The sequence below is a fragment of the Eublepharis macularius genome, chromosome 4 (genome assembly GCF_028583425.1).
Source record: "Eublepharis macularius isolate TG4126 chromosome 4, MPM_Emac_v1.0, whole genome shotgun sequence".
Taxonomy (NCBI): Eukaryota; Metazoa; Chordata; class Lepidosauria; order Squamata; family Eublepharidae; genus Eublepharis; species Eublepharis macularius.
This window is the reverse complement of record NC_072793.1, coordinates 157,713,331-157,737,086: the sequence shown is the minus strand read 5'-3', so window position 1 is coordinate 157,737,086 and position 23,756 is coordinate 157,713,331. Positions and strand designations below refer to the sequence as shown.

The 23,756-nt window shown below is 43.9% G+C and overlaps 1 protein-coding gene across 2 annotated transcripts in view; it reads right to left on the bottom strand.

The window, feature by feature from the left end:
* Window positions 1–23,756, bottom strand: part of LOC129329319 (C-type lectin domain family 2 member D-like) — a 76,296-nt gene that overhangs the window by 18,330 nt on the left and 34,210 nt on the right. The window contains exon 1 of one of the 2 annotated variants that reach the window (XM_054978826.1): window positions 965–1,043. The exons of the other annotated variant lie outside the window; for it this stretch is intronic. The gene's annotated coding sequence lies outside the window, so the exon portion shown is untranslated. Of the gene's footprint in view, window positions 1–964; window positions 1,044–23,756 lie in introns of those variants that run through there. 2 annotated transcript variants of the gene reach the window in all.

The window sequence follows — 23,756 nt, the reverse complement described above, 5'->3', positions numbered from 1 at the left end:
GAGAGAGAGAGTTTGGTGTAGTGGTTAAGAGCGCAGGACTCTAATCAGGAGAGCTGGGTTTGATTCCCCACTCCTCTGCTTGAAGCCAGCTGGGTGACCTTGGGCGAGTCACAGTTCTCTGGAGCTCTCTCAGCCCCACTCAGAGCAGTTTGTAAACTGCTCTGAGTGGGTGTTAAGTCATCCTGAAGGGCTTTATAGAAATCAAATGTTGTTGTTGTTGTTGAATAGGGGGCAAAATATTGGGGTCTCAAAAGTAAAGATTTTAATATCGTTTTAAAGAAGTGCAAAAAGGGATTCCATGCTTTTGGGCTTGACTTCGGGGAAAGTGAGGAGTTATGCCCCCCCCCCCCCGGTTCAGAAGGGACTTTAACCGCGACGGCGACCGCTGTTCCTAAGGGCTCGAGGGGCGACAAGCCCTAACCGATTATTGACCCACCACCCGCAGAGGAGAAGGCGAGGCTTCCGGTCACCGCTCCTCCATGTGCCGCCTCCCGCCCTCCAATGGACCTGCACTACAGATGGCGATGGGTTAATGGGCGCGCCTGGCTGCCACCTGCAGGAACCTTCCGACCGACGCCGGCTAGCGTCCTGCCACTCCTTGGGTGGGGGTTTGCAAACCAACGCCCAAGCCCCAAGCCTCTGTCTTCCTGAAGCCCCTTCCCCCAGCCAGCCGCCCGCCCCCGAACTGGAGAGGAGGGTGCTAGAACTCTCCGAAGTCACAAATCCGTGCGCGGCGGTGGCGGGAAACTAGTTACAACGCGTGCCTGCAAGGTTTCGTGTTCCGAAACGCGTGATCTTAATAACAGGAATCTGACTGACAGGCTGCCCATCCTCCGCACCCCGTGCGGAAAAAAAAGGTTTTCTTTATATCATAACTATCACAATCGACCAGATGTGCCACCCGCCCCGCCTTTTCCCTCCCTCGCTGTGCATCTGGAAAATCAAACAGTGCTCGGAAGCTTACCCCAAGAGACGAACAGCAGGATTCGAATCCAGTAGTCCAATAACAGAGTCCAATAAAACTTTCAGGTCGCCAGCTTCCGACCGTCAAACCTCACGTCTTCAGATAAGAAGCGGCGCTTCCCAACCTTTATAAACTCACGAAGCAGGCGGGCCCGGGGTGAAGCCGTCAGCGGAGAATGACTGCCCCGAGGCACGCTGGGATCCCTCGAAGAGAGCTTGCTGTCGCCTGCGTTAGCGTTACTCATTCTATCTTCTTCTTTCTGTTTTAGTTATATTTAATTACTTTAATATTTCTATTTTCCCTCAATAATGATTCTATATAACTATCATCATATAGTCAATCAATTTGACTCATATATATCTTCAAATAAACATATTCAATTTGGTACATTGTACACGTCTTACCAAAAGAAAATATTGTTAGTTAATCAATCCTTATAGTTAACCCTTATGGTTAGTTATTTTCTATCGATATTCTGTTTGTTAATCTATATATATCTATATATATATCATTCTATTGATCTAACTGCTTAGAAATTCACATTTATCTCTTCTCCCCCCCCCCGTAAAGTCACCCCCCTCTACATTTTATTATACTTCAATAGTTCTCAAACTGCCACAGTTCTCCTCCCACCTCCCATTTCTTCTCCAAATATTGTTTCAGCTTCTCCCAGTCTGTGTTAAACTGCCCTGAGTCCAGATTTCTCAGTTTTCTTGTCATCTTGTCCATTTCTGCCATGTACAGCAATTTGTAGGTCCAATCTTCAATAGTTGGCACTTCTTGTACTTTCCATTTTTGCGCATACAAAAGTCTAGCTGCTGCCGTCATGTAAAATATCAACGTCCTATGATGGGCTGGAATTCCCTCCATTCCCAGGTTTAGTAGCAGGAGTTCTGGGTTTTTATTGATTTGAAATTGTAAAATTTCACTCATTTCTCTTATTATTTCCCCCCAGTACTGCCTGGCTACCTCACACGACCACCACATATGATAGAGGGAGCCCTCATGTTTCCTGCATTTCCAGCATTTATTAGAAGTGTTCAGATTCCCTAGCGCAATCTTCTTTGGTGTCATGTACCAACGATAAGTTCTCTTCGTCAGAACCAGGCCCTGCAACAGACCCAGAACCAGGCCCTGCAACAGACCCAGATGCCAGCTCTGCCCCTATATCTACCCAGGGAATACAATTACAGGACCCAATAGCATCAACTACACTGTCTCTGGCTCTTACTGCTGCTCATCCTCCAATCTGATATATGCCCTCATGTGCCAACAATGTCCTTCTGCTCTGTACATTGGACAAACCAGCCAACCTCTACGCAAAAGAATAAATGGACACAAATCTGACATTAGAAATGGAAACGTCCAGAAACCAGTGGGAGAACACTTCAATCTACCAGGACATTCCATCAAAGACTTAAAGGTCACTGTAGTTCAACAGAAACCTTTCAAAAACAAAATCCAACGGGAGGCTGCTGAATTGGAATTCATATGCAAATTTGACTCTGTCAAGCTGGGACTGAATAGGGACTATGAATGGTTATCATATTACCACAGGTAACAGATTTCCTTTACAGAGGTGGGGTCTGGGGGAGCTCAGTGGCACCTGGTGTGGGCTTTCGGGAACCACAGATCTCTTTGTCAGATGCATCTGGCAGGGAGAGCTGTGGTTGTCGAAGGCCCATACTACATTGGAATTGGATGGTCTAGCTGTTTGGCTGCTACAAACTAACAGGGCAAACTCCTTTGAAGCCAACTGATACATATACTAGCAAAGGAATGTTTTGATTGCTCCCTCCCCCTCCCCCCCTAATTGCCGCCTCTCTTCTCTCTCCTGCTCTTCTGTATTTGGCCAGTATCTGTATCAGGCATCTGACGAAGAGAACTTGATTCTCGAAAGCTTATGCTACAATAAAATTGGTTAGTCTTAAAGGTGCTACTGGACTCTTTTTGATTTTATTCACCATCTGTTTTCCTAATTTACTCAGTTCCTCATATAAGAGGAGAAACTAGCAGAGAGAACAGCAGGATTTGAAACAGTGGCCCCTTAGAGACCAACTGTCTGGGATCTGAGGCTCAACCCCCAGAATTACCAGGAGGAGGGGACGGGAGGCACTTGGGGGACAGCCACCCAGACACCCCAACGGACACCCAGGACCAGAACAGACCAACAACTGAAGGGGAGAGGGAGGCATCTCAGCCACGGGAGGGCAGAGAAGCACCCAGAGAGTCAGGCGAGGCAGGTGGAAGCCAGCTAGCCCCGCCCTCTGGTGGGAAGCCAGGGGGCCAGGCAGGGAGAGTGAGGACCCCCCAGGAGGGAAGTAGACCCGAGGGTGGAGGCGCAGGAAGCAAGGGCAGTCAGCCAGCAGCCTTACCAGCCCGGGAGGAAAGGCAGCCAAAACAGCACAGAGCCACGCCCCAGCCTGCAGGTCAGCTAGACAGCAGTATAAGTTGAATGTTATTATAATTATAAATGGAATGTTATTATAATAGCATCAATCTTTTCTTGCAGTTCTATTGGCTGACTCATTTCACACTTATTTTCTCCTAATTTGGGAATTCTTATTTTTGGTAAAAAAAATTCTATTTCAATATATTTAGACTTTCAATATATTTAGACTTTAGGCAAAGCTGGGAGCAAAACAGGTGGGGCTGCCTGAGGCACTCTACAGAAAGAGCTTGGCAGCCAGCCAAGGAGCCCCTGCCCCAAGCAGCCAGCTCAGTAGAGAAAGCTTTTACACAAACTTCTATAGCCGTCAGTGTCCGAAAGAAAATAGTAGTCTGTGTCCCTTTTACTTTTACTACTCATGCTTTTCCAAAAATTTTTTTAGCTTATACACCAAAGCTTCCCAGCTTTATTACCAATAGGATTGCCAGCTCCAAGTTGGGAAATTCTTGGAGATTTGGGGGGAGAAACCTGGAGAAAGTGGGGTTTGGGGAGGGAAAAGGACCTTGGCATGGCATAATTCCATAGACTCTACCCCCCAAAGTAGTCATTTTCTCCAGGTGAACTGATCTCTGTGGCCTGGAGACCAGTTGCAATTCTGGGAGATCTCCAGCCTCTACCTGGAGGCTGGCAACCCTAATTACCAAACTCATAATAACACTGTGGGATATGAGTGGGAAGGGGACCACATGTAACAATGAATATGATGTGGTTATGTATATGAACTATATGAAATAAAGCTACTTCATTCAAACTTATTTCTATGTAAAGTATAACCATATGGATTAATCCTACTGTTCTACTGCAGACCAATGTGGTTACCCACCTAGAACTATCCTCATGGTAGAAGAATTTTTTTTTTCATAATCTCTACTCTTCCTGGAAGTCTAATCCATCTTCTTCACTAGCTTTAAATTGGACTGTAAAGCAAGGCTGTATTGTAATTTACTCTCTCTTTAAAACCACTGGCAATTAAGATCAGAGATCCCATTAACTGGCTTGAAGACTGGATCTCATAATTAAACAGTCTTTAGGCTGATGACACTGTAATTAATGTTCTTGACAAGCAGAAGCCTCAAGCCAAGAACTGAAGAATGTTATAGGCTCTTATTCTCAAGTTTCAGGTTGTACACTGAATATAGAAAAAACGGAAGCTCTTTTACTTCATGAGTAATACTGACCTTTCTTCCCGGAAATGATTACCAAATATGAATCTAAACACCACTGTGATTACCTACTTAGATATAAATATTGGACAAGACAATACTAATTTGCTGGAAGATTATTTCTAAGTAGTAATATTTGGCATTCAAAATAAACTCCATTTATGGGAGTCCTTCCATCAGTCTATATTTAGCCACATAAATGGAGTCAGTATATTGTTGGTTCCAAAGCTTACCGATTTGTTAGCTTAAATACCTCTGGTAATTTATGAAAAGACCTTAGAAACCTGGCAAGTTTTGATAAGTGGATTAATTTGGGGAAAAGAAGTTCAGAATCAAATGGTCTGTTACCCAAAGTAAATGAGAATATGGAGGTTTAACTTTATTTATTTACTTTATTGATACCCCACTTTTTTCACATTGGGGACCCAAAGAAGCTTATATCATTTTCCTCTCCTCCATTTGATCTTCACAAGAACTTTACAAGGTAGGCTAGGCTGAGAGTGTGAGTCTTGCCCAAGGTCACCCAGTGGAGATTCAAACCCAGGTCTCTCACTCTCTAACACTCTAAACACTACACTACTGCTCAGTGCCCAGTATTCAATTATATTATGCTGTAATATTACTTTCTTGGATTAATAGGTAAGAGCTTGTAAATCCCTCTGAAGCTGCAATAAAACAGGCAGAGGTAAATATGGTATTAATTATGTTCTTATGGCTTAAGAAAATGGAAAGAAAATGGGGGTATAACTATAGTAACTTGGTAGTAAATAATCTTTTAAAATACTGGAATAAATTGAGTAGGAAGTTATCACTGGGAACATCTCTCTTATCTACTGTAAAGGATCTTGATAAATTATATCACCTTATCTAAGTGGGAGAAATTAAACTTATATATGTACACATCTTTGATTGTTAATAACAATATAATCTCATTTCATCAGGTCTCCATGACAAGTAATGGTCAAGTTTATGCATTTGAATATCTTCAGTTTAAAAGGTTTTTGTCCAAATTAGAAATGAAAAGTTTGGACATGCTATACAGACTCTGACAAATTGTTGAAACATGGTAGAAAGCATATGTTAACCAGTCTATATGGCATTTTGATTAAGTCTTGCTTCAACCCCAAACCATTCTTCCAGCAAAAATAGACGTGTCCTAGAATATGTGAACTCAGAGGAAGTAAGGAAGTATTCTTTAACCTATGGTTCTTTATTTGCTGCATGTCTCCTGTTTAAGGAGAACATTATGAAGAGGGGCACTTGACTCCCCTAAAACTGTGAAAATTTACAAATCAGACACTGGTCAATGCTGGCTTTGCAAAATCCCAAATGCGGATTTCATCCATATATGGTGGAAATGCCCACAGCTAATGAGATTTTGGAATATAATTATAAACACTATAAAATCAGGTTTTGGAATAGTTTTACCATTAAGACTCTAAGTGCTACTCCTAAATTATCTTCCAATGACATGAAAAAAATTTCAGGTGATATTTCTAAATATAATTGCTTCAGCATGTTTGGCTTTTGCTAAATTCTGGTGTCACAATACATTTCCAAATGTATAGCTACGGGCAAAGAAAATCAAAGATCCGCTTGTGGTGATTAAACTAACTCTTTTACAGCAAGGTAAAAGTGTAGTGTCTTGAACAAATATGGACTCTAATTAAATGTACAGATATACAGTTTTGTAATGTTTATAATATATTTCCTTTGTAAATAAATAAACAAAACCAAGTTGACACTACAGGTTCTTTCTCTATGTCTACCTATCTTGTGACAGATATGGAGAGTCACTTGGGTTAGGGTTTTTTTCTTTTAAAAATGGGGTTACGGAAGAAATACCACTGCTCCAGTTAGTACTTCCTTAGGAAACTGTAACTGATTAAAGGTGTAAGATTCCCTGGGCACCTGTCTTTTGTGCCAGAACAAGTGTACATTTCCACTTGTAGGACTTACTTTAGGGCACGGAAAGCTTGCAGGTGCCCCAGTTCCTTTTTCTGAGCAGTTGATTGGTCTCAGCACTACAACCAAGCTGTAAACAGGCTTTAGGGGAAAGAATTTCTTGCAAGGAAAACCCCCTTTATCGTGCTTTTTCCCATTTCTCCCCACAAAGCCTGACTTATGGTATGGAGGGTTGGAGAAGCTGGAAGGGATTTGTCACTTATCCCTATATGTAAATGTTGGTTTCTCCTGGAGTTTTCATGCTATATGTGGGTATTTTAGATAACTATCTTTTTTGACATCTATCTTATTAAAAAGAAACTCTGTACTCAGTATAACAATGGGAAATGTGATGCCTCGTCTGTCTATCAGAATATCCTACATAATTACAACGGGAGAAGTGGCAAAGCAATCTTTTCCTTTTCCCATCTTGAGTCTCTCACCCTTTTTCATTTCCCCGGCTATTTCTAAAAGGGGGAGAGGGGAAGCTGCAGAAAGAGAGAGACCGAGAGGGCCCTTAGCACCACCCTCACCTCTCATCTTCCTAAGTTTAAAAGTCACAAGGACTGTAAATTAATTAACTTTTGCACAGGACAACTCCCCCTCCCCTGCCAATTCCTTTTCTTAAAATTTCAATTAAAATGGAGGAAAACTCTAAAATCCAGAATTAGAAAATTTAAAGAAGAGAAATCACCTATGAACACCTGGAAGTTAAGAGTAGATTTCCAAAATTGTACAAAGTTTTCCAAATGACAGCAAACAACAGTTTGGACTGTTTTCCACCCTTTAGATACATTCTGTTAATTAAGTCAATTTCACTATTTGCCAACATTTTAAACCAATTCCTTGATCGAAAAGTTTCTGACCAAGAGGAGCTCTCCTCGATCATGACTCCCAGAGCTCGGAAAGTCAAGGGAAATATAAAATAGGTTTGACAGTTTTTGTTTTCAATATTTTGCTCAGCACTTCTGGTGGCTGCACTTCTTGACAACAGTATATTAATAAATAACAAAACCAGCAATAACAATAATAATAGCGAGAGAATTCATGCTGCTTCCACTCTTCCGATACTAATACCACCATAACACCTCCTAATAAATACTATATTAAGCATCCAAACTACGCAAAAACTCTCCTCGAAACTGTATTACAAATGACATCAGGTCATAAACAAAAGGGATGCTATCATTATTATTTTATTATAGATCGATATATTGTATTATTCCTTGAAGTCATAGTATCCGTGTGCACGCAGCCCCAAAGTTTCTGTCCTCGGGCTTTTGCCTCTCCGCCCGCTCCCTCTTGCCTTGCAAGAACGCCGGCTGCGATTTGAGCCGGAAGAGATCGCGTCCACGTTCTCCCCGCCGCGCTTCCATCTGGAGCAGTCAGATTACACACTGGAAGCCAATCCGAACTTCTTTGTCAGGTCTGGGCCAGGCTGAAGTTCGCAGCGATCCGCGGCGACCTTGAGGCAAGATGAGCTGTTTGGCACGGCGGTGCCGGTGGGCGGCCTGGAGCCGCGCCGCGTTCCTGGGATGGGCCAAATCCACATTACCCCTTTTTTCCCGCGTTTTCCCCGCATTCTCCCCGCAATCCCGAGCCACGGTCACATTGGCCGTTTCCACATGCTGTTAAAGAGACGGTCTCCTTACTGAAGGCTGGCGTTTTTTCCCACAGATTCCAGATGCCTCCGATTTCAAAGCAGAAGCAGGACTTTTGTCTTGCGTCTAATCAGCGTCTTTTCTGAGACCGGGAGTTCCCGCTCTTTCCTGTGCCGGGTCAAGGACGCTGATCAAACGCAAGACAAACGGCCTGCTTCTGCTTTGAAATCAGAGGCATCTGGAATCTGTGGAAAAAAACGCCAGCCTTCAGTAAGGAGACAGTCTCTTTAACAGCATGTGGAAACAGCCATTACCTCATTAAACAGACGCATTTCATTCGCATTTCTCCCGAATATGTGGTCACCGTTTTTCAACGGGAGTTTCACGGTGGCCATGAACGGTCCAATGCACAATTTACGCTGTTTTTTTAAAAACCACCCCCCCCTTCCTGTCTCTCCAGCCGTTCCGAGAGTTCCTATTGGCTGATTCAACTTGCAAGTGCTCCCTAGTCTGCAAAAGACTGTTTTTGACTTCATAGCATTGGATTTATTGATTATGCTGTTTCTGAATCAAATCTGGTAGTTTGAAAAATCATTTTGGGGTGAATCCATCCTCAGAACGGACTCGCGAAACTTCCTTTTTAACTGTTTTTTTTATTTTATATTACTGTAATATCGAAATCACAGTGAATCAATCATTCAAAATAAAGAAAACACAAGGTAGTAAAACTTCAGTAAAATTCAAGCACTGAACTGTCCTGCATAGTTAATGCCCATGAAAGCTTCCCACATGCTTCCAAATTTCCAAAAAAGAAACGGGAGAGAGCCATCAGTGCTGTCAGTGGGGGAAAGAGAGGCATCATTATCTTCAATGATGTTTCTTTATTGCACAAGATCAAAATAACGGAAAAGTGCGCTCAAAAAGAATTTAAAAAATGGGCGGGAAAAAGGTCCCGCCCAAAAAAGCGGTTTTCCAGCGGCTGTGTGACCGGAGGGACGCGTGAGAAAGGCGGATTGGAAGCAGGAATGTGAACGAAGAGGAAAAAATTACGGATTGGAGGCAAACGAAAGATATCCGATAAACATGCGGGTAGTGGGTGAATGTGGATTTGGCCATGGAGAAGGCAGCCATGCGCGGCCAGAAGGAAGAAGAGAGGGGAACACGGCAGAGGGCCGGGAGGTTTCGGGGAAGGGAAAGCGAGGGGCGCTGAGGGCGCTTTGGCTGAGCACTGTGCAAAGTGTTTCAAAAGTCTGGCTCCTTTTTTTCTACAAAACAGATAAGAGTCCAGCAGCACCTTTAAGACTAATTAACTTTACTGTAGCATAAGCTTTTGAGAATCACAGTTCTCTTCATGGAGGGTAAGAAGAAACTGGCCAGATATCTATAGGCGATGAGAGGGGGTGGGGGTGGGGAGCGGATGCAAACCAGTTCGCTTCTTACCCTCCATGCATCTGACCAAGAAAACTGTGGTTCCGGAAAGCTTAAGCTACAGTAAAGTTGGTTATTCTTAAAGGTGCTACGGGGCTCTTTTCTATTTTTCTTCTACAGAGAGAGAGAGAGAGAGAGAGTGGGGGGGGGGGGGCTACACACACAGCTCCACCTAGCCCAAAGCCGAGTGAGTCACTGGCGCTGGGCACATTTGGTTAGTTGCTCGCCCAGAGAGGAGTTAGAGCGGAGTTAGAGCGAGGGAGTGAGGACTGCGCCGCCCTGAAGATGGGCTGGATGGCGCGGCTGTGCTGCTGGGCGGCCTGGAGCCTCGCCGGGTTGGTGGGATGCCAGGAGGCAGCCCGGCATCAGCTTTGCGCAGGTGAGGCCAGCTGGGGCGCGGCCGGTGGGAGGAAGGCGCTGGGGGGGGGGTCGTGTCGAGAGAGTCGAGGGGGGGCAGGGAGGCTTCGGGGGAAGGACGCGCGAGCGGGCGGCCCTTTTCGGCTGTCCTGGGCGCTCGTCTAACTGTTGCGAAAGCCCTCGAAGGTTTGCTTCCTTTTCTGCTGCAGGGAGCTCGAAGCTGAACCTCTGAGTTGCCCTCGGCATGCTGCCCGCTGATCTAAGGGGGGTGGGGGTGGGGGATGTCCGCTGCAGAGCCTGGCTTCGCTGCCGGCTGGTTCATTCCTTTGATCCTCCCCCCCCACCCACCCACCCCCCACACACGGTTGCCAAATGTGACATGTACAAGCGTTTTGCCAGAGGAATCTGTTGCTGCTGGACTCACGTCTACCTGAAGTGAAACACTTACAATTGGAGGGGGGGGAGGGTGACACTAAGAGGCTTTGCTGCCCTGTAGGGTAATCCTAGCCATACCCTCCTAAACTCATTTGATGTCGGTGGGTATAGAAGAGGTGGCCTTCTGCTTAGAAACGCTCCGCCGGAGTTGCCGAAGGACTAGATCTTCACATTATCATGGAAGAATATCAAGAAACCACTGGAGCGGAGCACCAACGTTTAAATGACTGTAAGAGGAAGAGATAAACTGATGCATTTTCCTTTCTTGGTGCACTTATTGACAGATAATTAATATACCTGAATCCAAAATTGAGGGGAAATGATTGGGTTTCCTGACACTGTATTTAAATGTATTGTTGAAGGCTTTCACGGCCGGAGAACGATGGTTGTTGTGGGTTTTCCGGGCTGTATTGCCGTGGTCTTGGCATTGTAGTTCCTGACGTTTCGCCAGCAGCTGTGGCTGGCATCTTCAGAGGATGATCTCTGAGAGATCTCTGTCTTTTGGTGCTACACCAAAGACCACGGCAATACAGCCCGGAAAACTCACAACAACCACTGTATTTAAAATTGACTGGGGGACTTTTTAATTTATGAAAAAGATGGCAAAAGATCTCTCAAACAATTTCTTGGTATCATGCAAGCTTATTTGGATATAACCAGTGACTTAATGAAAATTATGTAGAAACTAGCAAGAAAGCCCGTTGTGAGAAAAAATACAATGGGCTCTTGAAACCTGGGGCTGGGGAGGGCTGTCAGATGGGGGTGGGGCATGGAAGAGCTGGCAGGCAGAGGGGATATGGAAGGGCTGGCAGGCGGGAGGCATGGGAGGGCTGGCATGCAGAGCGGTCATGGAAGGGCTGGATGGCAGAGGGTGCATGGAAGGGATGGCAGGCAGGGGGCATAGAAGGGGTGGCATGCAGAGGGGTCATGAAAGGTCTGGCAGGCAAAGAGGGCATGGAAGGGCTGGCAGGCAGAGGGGCATGGAATGGCGGGCAGGTGGAGGGGTCTGGGGAAGGCTTTTCCGTGGCTCAGATGGGGTTTCGGAGGACTCTGGGCGGTTTGGCCTTCGCTCTCCGCGCCGGGCTTGGAAGGGCGGTGGGCGGCTCACCTTCCCTCTCCTTCCCCACCCGGCTGGGGCTGCGGAGGGCGGATCAGCCTCCCGCCCAGCTCGAGCAGGGCTTGGGAGGGTGGCGGGCGGCTCGCTCTTCCGCGGCTCAATTCTTGCCTTCTCCCTACCCACCTGCAGGGGGGGGCGGGGACTGGCGAGTGCTCCACGGCAGCCCCCCCCCTCGCCTGCGGGCCAGCTGATCTGGGGGCAAGGGAGGGGGCAGCAGCCTTCTTCTGCCTCTCCTCCACTGAGCCGCCCGTGCTGCAACAGGCCCAGCAGCCCTGCCTTGCAACATGCTGCTGGGCGGCTGCGCCAGCACTGGGCAGTGAGAGCTGCCAGGCATGACTGCCCCTTATCCCTGCTAGGGGAAATGTAGGCAGCTTGGCAGAATGTTGGACAAGTGACAGTTGAAAAGTCCCTTGGACAGCAGTCAGAGAGCCAAGCTGCAAGACCAGGACGCCTACATTTCCCATCAAAACTTGAGGGAAGCTGACAAGGGTCCAACCTGTGCCTTTTGTCACTTGTGGTTCCGCTCGTAGGTGCCTGCGCCCTGGGAACTTTTGTGAGTCTCAGATGCTAAGGGAATTATGTTATAGGATAATCTGGGATTAGCCCTAAATGAAATGTATCTTAACATGGGAAGGGCAATGAGCCAAATCTTTCCTCTGAGCCAGTTACAAGGCTACCTAGTAAATCTCCAGAAGTCAGTAGAGGACACACATTGAGACAAATACTGTTGCAAGTGTGATTAAGAATATTACTGCACAGAAAATCAATTTATTTATATTTAGTATTATAAATATATAACTTTAAAATTGATGGTGCTGGAAAGTACCATCAAGTCATAGCTGATGTATGGTGACCCCCCCCCCCTGTGGGGGTTTCAAGGCAATAGAGGTGATTTGCCATTGCCAGTCTCTGCAATCCTCAGTTTTGTTAAAGGTTGCCCATTCAATTACTAACCAAGTTTGACCTTGCTTGTCTTCTAAGATCTGACAAGATTGGGCTGTCCTAGGCTGTTCAGGTCAGAGCAACTTCAAAATTAATCTCTATATGGTTTCTTCTAGCATGTTGTAGATATTTATTATTTTAATTATTAATTATTTTAATTAAAAATAACTATTTAATTATTTTTTAAATATAAATGCTAAATTATGACCTGCCAACATCTTTTCCACACTGTGGCACTGAGAGATCTCTGTCTTTTGCTACACCTCTGAAGACGCCAGCCACAGCTGCTGGCAAAACGTCAGGAACTACAATGCCAAGACCACAGCTGTACAACCCGGAAAATCCACAACAACCAATGCTAACTATGTTTAACAAATAGCTCACTTATACTTCCTTTCAAAATAAACAGGTTGTGTGTTCTGTCCTTGTAGACTTCTCATCCAACTTCTTTATAAGAGCATTGTATATATCTGACCTCCTGAAACATCCATTGGCACTTGAAAAATGTCCCCCACTTTCACTGTTGTTGTAGTATGCAGCTTTAATATATTCCTCTGCCTTAGGGCTGAACACTTTGTTCTTGCACCTGCAGAAGTGATGCTGTGAAATAACTGGAATGTGAAAGGGTGATTATGGTCTATGGATAATTATTGATGTGTATGTGATAAGGGAACTAGAATGTACGTAAGAACTTTACCTTTGAGAACTGAAAGAAGTATTAGAACAGAAGGGACATGTTAAGATTTAAAAAGGGTTTTAGTGCTGTTGAGGGTCTAGGGTGAGAGGGGGAGGGAGGGTGGGAAATGTTTATTTTAATTGATAAATGTAAGACAATTCGTATTTAGAAGTTAAAAGGAAAATGGATGATATATGTAATTTGTAATACTTATCTTAACCTACCCAATAATTTTTTTTTTAAAAAAGAAGTGAAGCTGTGAATCATGAACTTGGACAAGCACACTGATGATCTCACTCACTGTGAAATTCATTCATTTATTTTTCGTCTTATCAAGTAACTCTTTAAAAACAGTCTAAAATATCTGCTTGTCCTGACTTGGATAGCCCAGGTGAACCTGATCTTGTCAGATCTCAGAAGCTAAACAGAGTCAGCCTTGGTTAGTAATTAGATGGGAGACCTCCAGCAAAGACAAGGGTTGTAGAAGCAGGCAATGGTAAACCACTTCTGTTAGTCTCCTGCCATGAAAACTCCACCAGGAGTCACCATAAATCAGCTATGACTTGAGGGCACTCTCTATCACCAAACATCTGCTTACACTATATACACAGCTTGTAAGGAAAATGGCCAAGATGCTGTGAGTTAAATCAGTAATTTAGATCATCATTCAAATAATCAAGAAAATAAAGTAAAATAGAAGAATAATCTCAAACTGGCTTTTGGTGAAATTGTTCACTATTAAGTAGTCTTGGAAATTTTTATAGATTTAAAACTTCTTAGTTGTCCCATTCCAAAGTCTCCAGCTTTTGTTTGCCCTACTTATGAAGTCAAAGTACTCGTTCTTTAAATCAATGGGCCTAGCACATATGAGTTGAATCTATCAAAAAGCACTTCCTGTGATACTTTTATTTGTGTTCATGTTATTTAGACTTGGCCTTTTCCTCGGAGATTCAAGTCACGCAGTACAATACAATCAACAGTTGGGGCATTCCGCTTACAATACAATAGTTATAGATTGCCGAAATTTGAAAACATGCAGAAATCTGATACAGAAATCTCTATATCCTATTATATTGTTTATTGGGATGCCTTTGAATTTCAATCTACTGACTCACACTTTGAGTCTCATTGAGAAAAGTGGACTATAAATATCGTAAATAAAGTTTAAACATTAATTAAACACCTGCTAACCCTTGAGCTAGCCTTTCGTTTGTCTTGACCATCTTCTGTACTAGAGTGAGTTGACTTCTTGTGTTGTCTCAGTGTAAGTACAGCCTTTTCAATAACTTTCTTGCAAGGACCGGAGTCCATTCATTTGGTGAATCACGACTGTGATCTTAACCTCAATAGCTGTATGGTGTCAGTCTCACTATCACTTGTTTTCAATAGGAACGAACAGCAACATTTTCACCATGGAAGTACACACAGGTGACAGTCGGTCACTCAATCTCCCAATTCATCCAAAAAAGCTGAAACTGGTGGAGAAATATGACCCTGAAACAAAGAAATACAAAGAACAGATTCTGGCTGGTCCTGAGTTCTCTTACCATCTAAAGGACAAGAATGCATCGATTTCTTTGGTTAACCAAAACTTCACTGTGTGGAATGCAACCAGGACAGAAGAAGGCCTCTACAGAATCATACAACACATTTATGGTAGATGCCTGGCTGTAGTCAATGTAACTGTGTTAGGTAAGTTGTGAAAATGGTGCAGGCACATGGAGACAGTTCATCACTGGATGGAGACCCAAGTGCTGAGGCAGATCAGTACAGAAGAAAGCCAGTCCTTGAGACTCACTATTGGTTGTCAGGGCTGTGATGATTAGAGGGACTTTTGTTTATCATCTCTCAGGATTTGTGGGGGCTCAAGCACAGGGCTCAGCATAGCTTAGCTGCCACTGCACTATAAGACTCCTTGTGGATCCAAAGGCTAGATAGAAGTGTAGTAAATGAAACCAGCTAATGATCCTAGAGCAGACTTTAACCACCCCTGCAAACTCCTCTCTCTGCCAGCCATTGTGGCATAGGCAATATGATGCTGGGTCCACTGACTAGCTCCCTGCAGGGAGAAGTAATATGCACTTCTGTCACGTTCAACCATAACCCAATGAGCACGTCAGCAGAACATGAAACTAATCTTGTCAGCGAGTGACAGTGAACGTTGATCCTGATCTCTTTTTCCATTTCATTTTCCAGATCTTCCTTTACCTGCAACTGTTACATCATCATTTAATGTATCCTCCAAGGTCACAGAAACAGTCAAATCCTCTTCTCCAGGAATAGGCTGTAAGTTTTGGGGGTAGGGGGTGAATTCTACTCTTTCCTAAAACACATCTTAGGTCATTTTCACTGCTAGCTGTATTGTTAATGAGGTAGAGGCAAGGTGTAACATCAAGGAGCAGGAGGTAGAAAATCAAGCCCTTGTTGCCTCATGGCAACAACAGAGAGGGTTTTTTTTACCACTCTGGAGTCATCATGGCTACTAGAGGCTTAGGCTGCTACCACACAGCAGGAAGGAGTGCAGAGGCATTCAATGTGGCAACTGAGCATCCATATGACAGCTTTCCCCCACATTTGTCTTGCCTCAGTGCCCTACAGCCACCTACACCCCAGTACCCTGAAATGAAAAAGTAAGTCACAAGCCCTTCTTGTTGTGATGATATAATGGGAAATGGTGGCTACCGGGGCTGAAGCAAGGAGAATAGAACTGACATTGTTTGGGGTTTTCCAAAAGTGCACTAGTGTTCAAGAGCACTTTGTTTGCATGGTTTAAGAAAGATCATATCAAGCCAGGTTTGGGATAGATCAGGGTAAAGCAGGAGAAATCCTGACAAGCTGGCAGTTGGAGCATAACTGCACGAGAATGCCTCACAAAACCCATGCCAAACAAGAGCAAAATTCTGGGGAAGCAACCCCAGATATTGCCCATGCACACCTCTCTAATCTTATGGGCTTGAGTTGATCATCTTCTGTTTGTGGGATGCAGTGATAGTATAGGAAAAACAAGATGCCTCAGGAGACCTACTTAAATGAATCATGCTTTGCCCTCTGATCGTAATATAGTCTCTCCCTTGGGCCTTATGAGACTAGGATAAATTTGGTCTATACAGTGAGGACAATTCCTACACATGTGAAATCCTGCCTGTTCCAGGCACTAATTTGCGGGGTAGATGTCAAAGCACTGCTTGCAAAACTAGTGATAGATTACTAGTGATAGATTAGAAAGGTAATAAACTGCTTGGTTCAGAACAGACTTACATGCAAAACCATACTAGCATTTTGTGTACAAGATAAAACTGCGGTGTAGTCAATTGTGAAGTAAGTAACAGAACAGCCTAAATTCTGCCATATAGTCAACAAGTGGAACAACAGGAATGGCTGTTCTTCACAGCTTCCCTTTGCAGCCCCATTGGCTGCATTGAGGACTTAACAGAATCATGCAATTTTGAAAAAAGAATTTCAGAACTTCTGAATGGCAAAATATATCTTGAAACACGATTTAGATAGCCCAGATTCAGAATTTGGATTGGGTGGGCGGGTTTTGACATCTTGTCTTGGCTATATTCCAGTCATATTGCATATTGATAAGCGAATGCTGTCATTCTCCTCAAACACTTTGAACTTGTATTTTTTTTATTGATTTCAGATACTGCTGTATATGTCGCAGTTCCCACTGCAGTTTTCATTGCAGTTGTATTATTGTTTTTATTGTGCAGAAGTTGCTAAAAAAAAATCTAAATGCAGAGCTAACAACTCTACCTCTGCAGTGGACCTTGAACAATCTATGAGTGGATTACTAAATCATCAGCAACAGAGATCACAGTAGTCTGGTGAATTAAAAAAGAAAGAAAGGATGGGGCTGGAAGATTCATATTTTCGCATTGCCTTTGGAAGGGTTTCTGTCTGTGCCTCAGATATTCATGAAGATGGTGGGACCCTGTCTCTTTGGAACCTCTCAGTGGCATCCTTATGGTTGAGGTCACCTAGGATTTTGAGCAAGGTGTCCTCAGAATGGCCAGCTCAAGATTTGCTTCCCAAACTCTGTTCTCTGTGCCCCCGCCTAATTGTTTTATAATGCTGAATGTTGATTTATGTTGGGGGAGGGTTGCCCTGGTTTTTTTTTCTATTATTTGCTTTAATGTTTATTGTTTTATTTGTCTTATTTTTACTTTGAGTGACGACAAACAATTCTCTCAGGAAACGGTATAAATTATGTAACTAAATCATGTACTGGTATGTTCTGGGCAGGTTACTGTTTTTGAAAGCCCTAAAAAGCTTGGACCCAAGGTATCTGAAAAACCAAATCCTTCTCCCATGTGAACCTGATTTTTTTTTAAGAGTAAAGAATTTATTTAAAAAGAAAAGATGTAACAATAGAAAACTATACAAAATTACTGGGTATGGATTGTGAAAATTTGAAAAAAGAAATCCTATACATAGCTAAAATAATGTTGAAACAAAACATAAGCAATTTAACATGACATATTATATTACAAATTATTTCAATTATTGCGACTGCTCTCTGTCCACAGACAGGAGCTCTGCTGCAGAATGATGGTTGAGGGGGTGGGTAGAGGGAGGGGGGTAGAGATAGGAGCTGGCTCACCCCAGTAAGTCACATCAAGAGCCAGAAAGCTGGGGCGATGGAAAGAGAACTCTTCCTTTGGGACAGGAAGGGCATCACAAAAGGTGAGTGGAGAAAGAAGTTTCCAAACCAGCTTTTCAAACAAAAGAGCTGGGTCCAGTAAAGAACTCAAATTCTTAACCAAGTGACTCACCCTATCAAAGGCAGGCAGTACAATCCCAGCTAGAACATCAGTCTTACCTACCAACATTAACTTAAAGGTGCTCCTTAAAAGTACAGGAGCCTGGCCTCCTTTTGCTTCTGATCATTATATCAGAAGTGTGTTGATTTCTATGGTGGAAGTAGATTGGTTACCTGGCATGCTAATCCTGGACCAAAAAGGAAAGAGAAAAGGCCTCCATTCCATACAGTCCTATTCCAACAGTAGGAAGTCAGTCGGTTCAGTTTGATTTGTTTGTATGAAACCAGTGGTCGGCAGATGAAAAGTAAACAATGCTTTAGAAATCCAATCTATCATCTGATGTTTTCACATTTAATGGTCTCCACCATAAAGGGTGGGATGCATCCATTTTTTTTTCTTGCAAGCTTCATTTCGTACAATCAGTATAAAATATACAGGAATGTCTAGCTTCAGAATCAGGTTTCCTAAAACTGCAGAGGGAATGCCTTTATCTGTATTCTGAATTGGCTGTCTTTTGTTAAGTTGAGGGAGTCAGGGTCCCAGGGATAATGACTGGATATTTCCTTGGTGGCAGGCAGATGTTGTCTTAACAGGCTATCTATCTGCAAAGGGTGTGTGTGTGGCTAGAATCAGTGTTCTGCCCATGTGTGGGCATGCATGGGGCTGAAAAAGACAGAGTCTGAATACAGACAAGTAGGGATGTGCATTTCGGCTTTCTGAAAGCCGAAAGAAAGCCGAAACAAAAGGGCATGGAAGCAGTATCTTACACAAAAATAACACAACTCACTTCACATTAAAGAATCACCCCCCAAAAATTGCTGTCAAACGCACTTTATTTCTGTAACTGCTTTAGGTTACACAGTAGGAAGGCACAACAGAGCAGGAAAGCAGTGTACTACACAAAAATAACACAACTCACTTCACATCAGAGAATCACACAAACACAATTGCTGTCAAAAACGGTGAAGTGGGTTGTATTATTTTTTGTAGTACATTGCTATCATGCCCTGTTGTGCCCTCCTACTGTGTAACCTAAAGCTGTTCAAGAAATAAAGTGTTTTTGCCAGGAATTGTGTTTTTGTGATTCTCTGATGTTAAGTGAGTTGTGTTATTTTTGTGTAAGATAGTGCTGCCATGCCCTTTGGTGTTCCCCCCTGCTGTGTAACCTAAAGCTGTTCAAGAAATAAAGTGTTTTTGACAGGAATCGTGCTTTGTGATTCTCTGATGTTAAGTGAGTTGTGTTATTTTTCTGTGTGGGGGACTGCTGGTGTAATGTGTCATAATGCTTAGCCTACTTGTACTTTGGAAGGGAGAAAATAATTTTTAAAAAACTTTATTTTGTGTTGTTCTTGTTTTATTCTTTGTTGTGCAGTTGGTTCCCATCATAGGGAACAATGGGGCTGGCTGGCCAGCCATCTCTGTAGGTGGTGGGGGAATTTGAGGGAGGGTGTCTGTGGTTCAGGTGCTCTTTCACAGGGACCAGCTGGCACTCAGAAGTGTGCCCACCATTGTGGCACCCCTGGGCTGTGCAGAATTGCCCAGGGAAAGAGAGTTTAGAAGTTCCCAGCATAGGGAACAAAGGGAGAGGGCTGGCCTTTGCCAGCCTGTTCTTGGGGTTATGGGTGTGGGGCAGGTGGGGGTGGATTTGGGTCTGTGAGGGGCTAATGTGGGGATTTGGGTCTGTGTGTGGCAGCTGGGGGGGAATTGGGTTTGTGTGGGGCTGTAGGGGGTGGACTTTGGGGGCTGAGAGGACCTACTTGGGGAGGCCATGAAATGGCCCCCCAAGTGGGAGCAGGCTGAGCCTTGGTGGGGGGTGGGAGGAGGGGTGGGAGAAGGGCCCCTGAGGGCTGGGGGGCATTTTGCATGCAAAATGCCACCCCTGGCAAGACAAGCCTCCCCCAGCTGTCAGTGGTAGAGATGAGAGCAGAGCACCTACTTGGGGAGGCCATGAAATGCCCCCCCCCAAGTGGGAGCAGGCTAAGCCTTGGTGGGGGGTGGGAGGAAGGGTGGGAGAAGGGCCCCTGAGGGCTGGGGGGCATTTTGCATGCAAAATGCCACCCCTGGCAAAGGAAGCCTGCCTCTTCATTTTTTCCCCATAGGAAATAATGAAGAAGATGAGCAGCAGCATGCTAACAATATGCTGCTCCTTCGCTTTCTTATGGGAGGATAGGGGGACCTGCTTTGGGGGGCCATAACATGGCCTCCCAAAGTCCAATAGGTCTGAAACTTGGGGGGTTTGTAGAGAGGGGTTAGAGGAAGATCCCCACCAATTTTGGGCTGATTCGGTGGGAAAATGCCTCCCCCAGACGTCCGGGAAGACACCGGAGGCATTTTCCCATTGAAAAAACCGAAAGCCGAAAGTAAGCCGAAAGCCGAAACGGCTGGCCGTTTCGGCTTTCGGCTTATATGAAAGAGAATCCTCTTTCGGCTTTCTGCTTTCGGCTTTAGCCGAAATTTTTTGGCTTGCACACCCCTACAGACAAGTACAGTCAACCATTGCCTTCATGCATGCATCATTAAAATGCTGGAAGACTGAGACAAGTTTGTAACTCAGCTTTCCTGCATGGCTATCAATCAATTTAAGAAACCCAGTATGAGCTGGTTTAAAAATGCCTTTAGTTTTTGCATGTGCACACCCAGACACGCACTCCAAGAGGAAGAAGCAAAGCGCTTTAAATAGAACCGGTGACGTTGGACAAAGAGCTGAGCAGTTTCGCAGGACAATCTCTTGCAGTTACTCAGTCTGTTGAAATCGGTAGACTTAAATGAGAGCATCATTGCATAACATTACTAAAAACTTGGCATAACATTACCAAACCTTTGGATAGCATCACTAAAATCTAGGTTGCAGTCTGTAGCAATAGGGGGCTGCACATCAGTCCTGGTTCTTTGGCAGTCTGATGCAGCCTGTGTTACCAGTTGCGTTGCCTGCTTCAAAAGCCTGTCTTGCAATTTATAAATAGATCATTAGAAAGACCCCGCAAGCCTCCAGGGTGCTCGCCTCTCTCACAAGGACCCTGTACAGTGGCACAAGTCTGGAACTCCGTGCCTCCCAGGGAAGTGAGCCACAAACCATCCTCTTTGGGGGAGGGGGAATTTTTAATTTTTTTTTGCTGCTTAGCAGGTGGAAGGGGCTCGGCTTTCTGTTGCTAGGCGGCTGGAAGGGGGTTTGGCAGCTCCAGCCGTGCGTCAGGCATGCCTTGGCAAGTGTGCCCTGGCCGTCTGTGTCAACAGCGCAGCGAGTGAGGCTGCGCTCGAATCCGGCTGGCTACGGCGCGCCCCCGACGCGCCCTGCCCAGAGCTCCCGTTGGCCTCGGCTGCAGACCGCGCTGCGCTGCTTCCGCTTTACCCAATCTATGGAGAAAAGCCAGAACAAATAACCTGCGTAAGAAGACCTTCAGTTAAGAAAGGCTATTCATCCAGTGTGAAAGTGATGCTCCCTACAGGCGCAGCCTTCCGATGGTTTCAGCAGGAACAAGAATCCAAAGCTTGGCCATCCAGGGCCATGTCACTGCTTGCTTGTGTTGTCTCAGGCACGAAATATTTTTGGCGGAAATGAACGGATGTGCCTGTGTCTCCTTTAGAACCAAAAATATTTTCTCGCAGATTTCATTCCTGTTTTTATAATATTTCCAAGTACTAGCAAAACAAACATTAACTGCTTTTCAAATAATTTTTTAAAAAGGAATCCATAAAGTACCAAGACGTAATAGAGTATGGACAATCAATCGATTTTATTTTCCTGTGTTTTGGTGTTGATGTGGTTTATATGTGGAAGATGCAGTTCTTGTGTAGAGAATGTAAATTTACAGTAACCTTTTAAAATCTAGTTACTAATAAGCACTACTGTAATTAGCACAGCTGTTTACTCATTCTTTTTTTTACTTGATTAATGTCCATCATTAAAGAAAAATAGCGTGGATAATTTCTAGAATGCCTCAATTTCATGTCTATAATTGAGAATATGTTTAAAATAAAGTAGTTTCCCTTTCCCTAACCGTACACATAAGATAAGGTTTAATCAGCAAGATGTTTGGTATTAAAAAGTGGAAGCATACTGCCAAACAGGCAAGATTTTAAAGCAAAATAAAAATATCTATTAAGTTTAGAAACAAAAAAAAACAAAGCTACACACTAAAAACAAACCCTGGAACTAATTGCAACGATTCTCTTTTAGAAACCATTTCAAAAATGTTACTGGGAATTCAGATAACAAGCTATTGCAGGACCTGTGCTGAAAAACATTTGCAAGGAGTCTCCCCCCCCCTCTGTTCGAAGCCCGCGTCTCCTGCTTTCTCACCACCGCTAAAGTGAAAGGTTGTTTGTAATGTTCTAGCAATTCAGGCTGTTTTGTGACTCAGGAGGTTGCAAAGCTCCGTGATGGGAACAGGGATGAATGGAACCCCACAGCCAAGGCTGGTGGAGGGGGTGAAAAGTGTGGCTCGCAAATATTTGAACTTTATGGTGCTGTTGTTCCAGTTCTACTTATGTTACCAAAGTAGAATCCAATATATGCACACTGATAAATTTTTCCCAATGGGAGTAAAAAAACAACAACAACACTTGAAGGGGTGACTTTCAATGAGAAAATAGTTCTGAGGGAAGGGTTTTAAAAGTTCCTTTTGTTTTAAATTTTTGACATGGTATATATGTCAAAACTATATATGTTAGTTAAGTTGATTAATATAACATAATTAGTACTAATTTTTTAATGATTAGCATACCTTTTAGATAGGTTGCTGTAAAAATATTTTAATAGACAACACAAAATATTTTATAGATTATCTAATAATGAGATTTAAGGAGGAAAAGAAGAAACATTTTTGAGTATGGTTGTGTTAGATATTTGAAAACTATATTTTAAAGGCCAGGTGGCTGCTGCATTTTTTATAGTGCTCATAATGCATATTTTTAATTTTCTTTTGGTTGTAATTTTTGTATTTCTTGCTCCCCTTCCCCTTTTCCTCTTTGTACCCTTTTTCTGCTTAGAAAAAAATGAAAAATGAAAAAGCTCCTCTTCACACACACCTCTCTGTTAGAATATTCCTTTAAATTGCAGCTATACTCTGTGGCTCAGGAGCCATATGCTGCTCTTTGATAGGATACCTATCTTCCCAAATGTGGCAGCCTTCCTGTTCCAGTGAAGCAGACAAGGTCACTGTCCACGAGGGCTTGTGATTGGCAGGTGGTTACTACTACCATGGAACAGCTGGCTCTGAAGGGACTGGAAAACGGGCATGCTGTGCACCTCCATAAGCCATGGGCCTCATTCCAAGGACAGAAGTAAAAGGCCCATCCTCGCCATCATTCCCCCTTGTCTGCAGCATCTGCGCCCTCATCTGGGAGCTACTGGGAGAAGATCAAATGGACTACAGAGGAGACAGAGTAAAAACACCACCTTAGCCAAAGAAAGAGCAAGTTAATCACAGTGGGATGTTAGTGTTTTTAACGCCCCTTTCTCCAGGGCCAGTTGGCCTTCCGCTGGGTGCCACAGAAATCTCACTGCTCTGACTGCCCTGCTGTGCCCCACGCAGAGAGAGGAGAGAGAAGCCCTTCCTCTCACTTCAGATGCTCAAAGGCTGGTTAAGGTTCAACAGTGGTGGGAAGACTCGACCCTGCATGCCCCGATTTAGAAAGCTATAACATTCTATAATTTAGAAAGCTATAACTACCTACAAGATTAATAGTTGCATCTAATATTATTGTATGTGTATTTCACAGAGCTCTTTTAGCTGCTAGTAATTGCAAATGTGGGTCTCTACAAGCCATGGAGTGAGTACCACTCCTCTGTTGCATAAAATCAGTCTGCAAAAAGGAATAGCAGACTTGCACACAAGACTTGGAGATTTTATTTTGGCAAAAGTTGTAAAGTTGTGAGACAGTCAGGTTTAGGGACACGAGTCATAAAATTCAG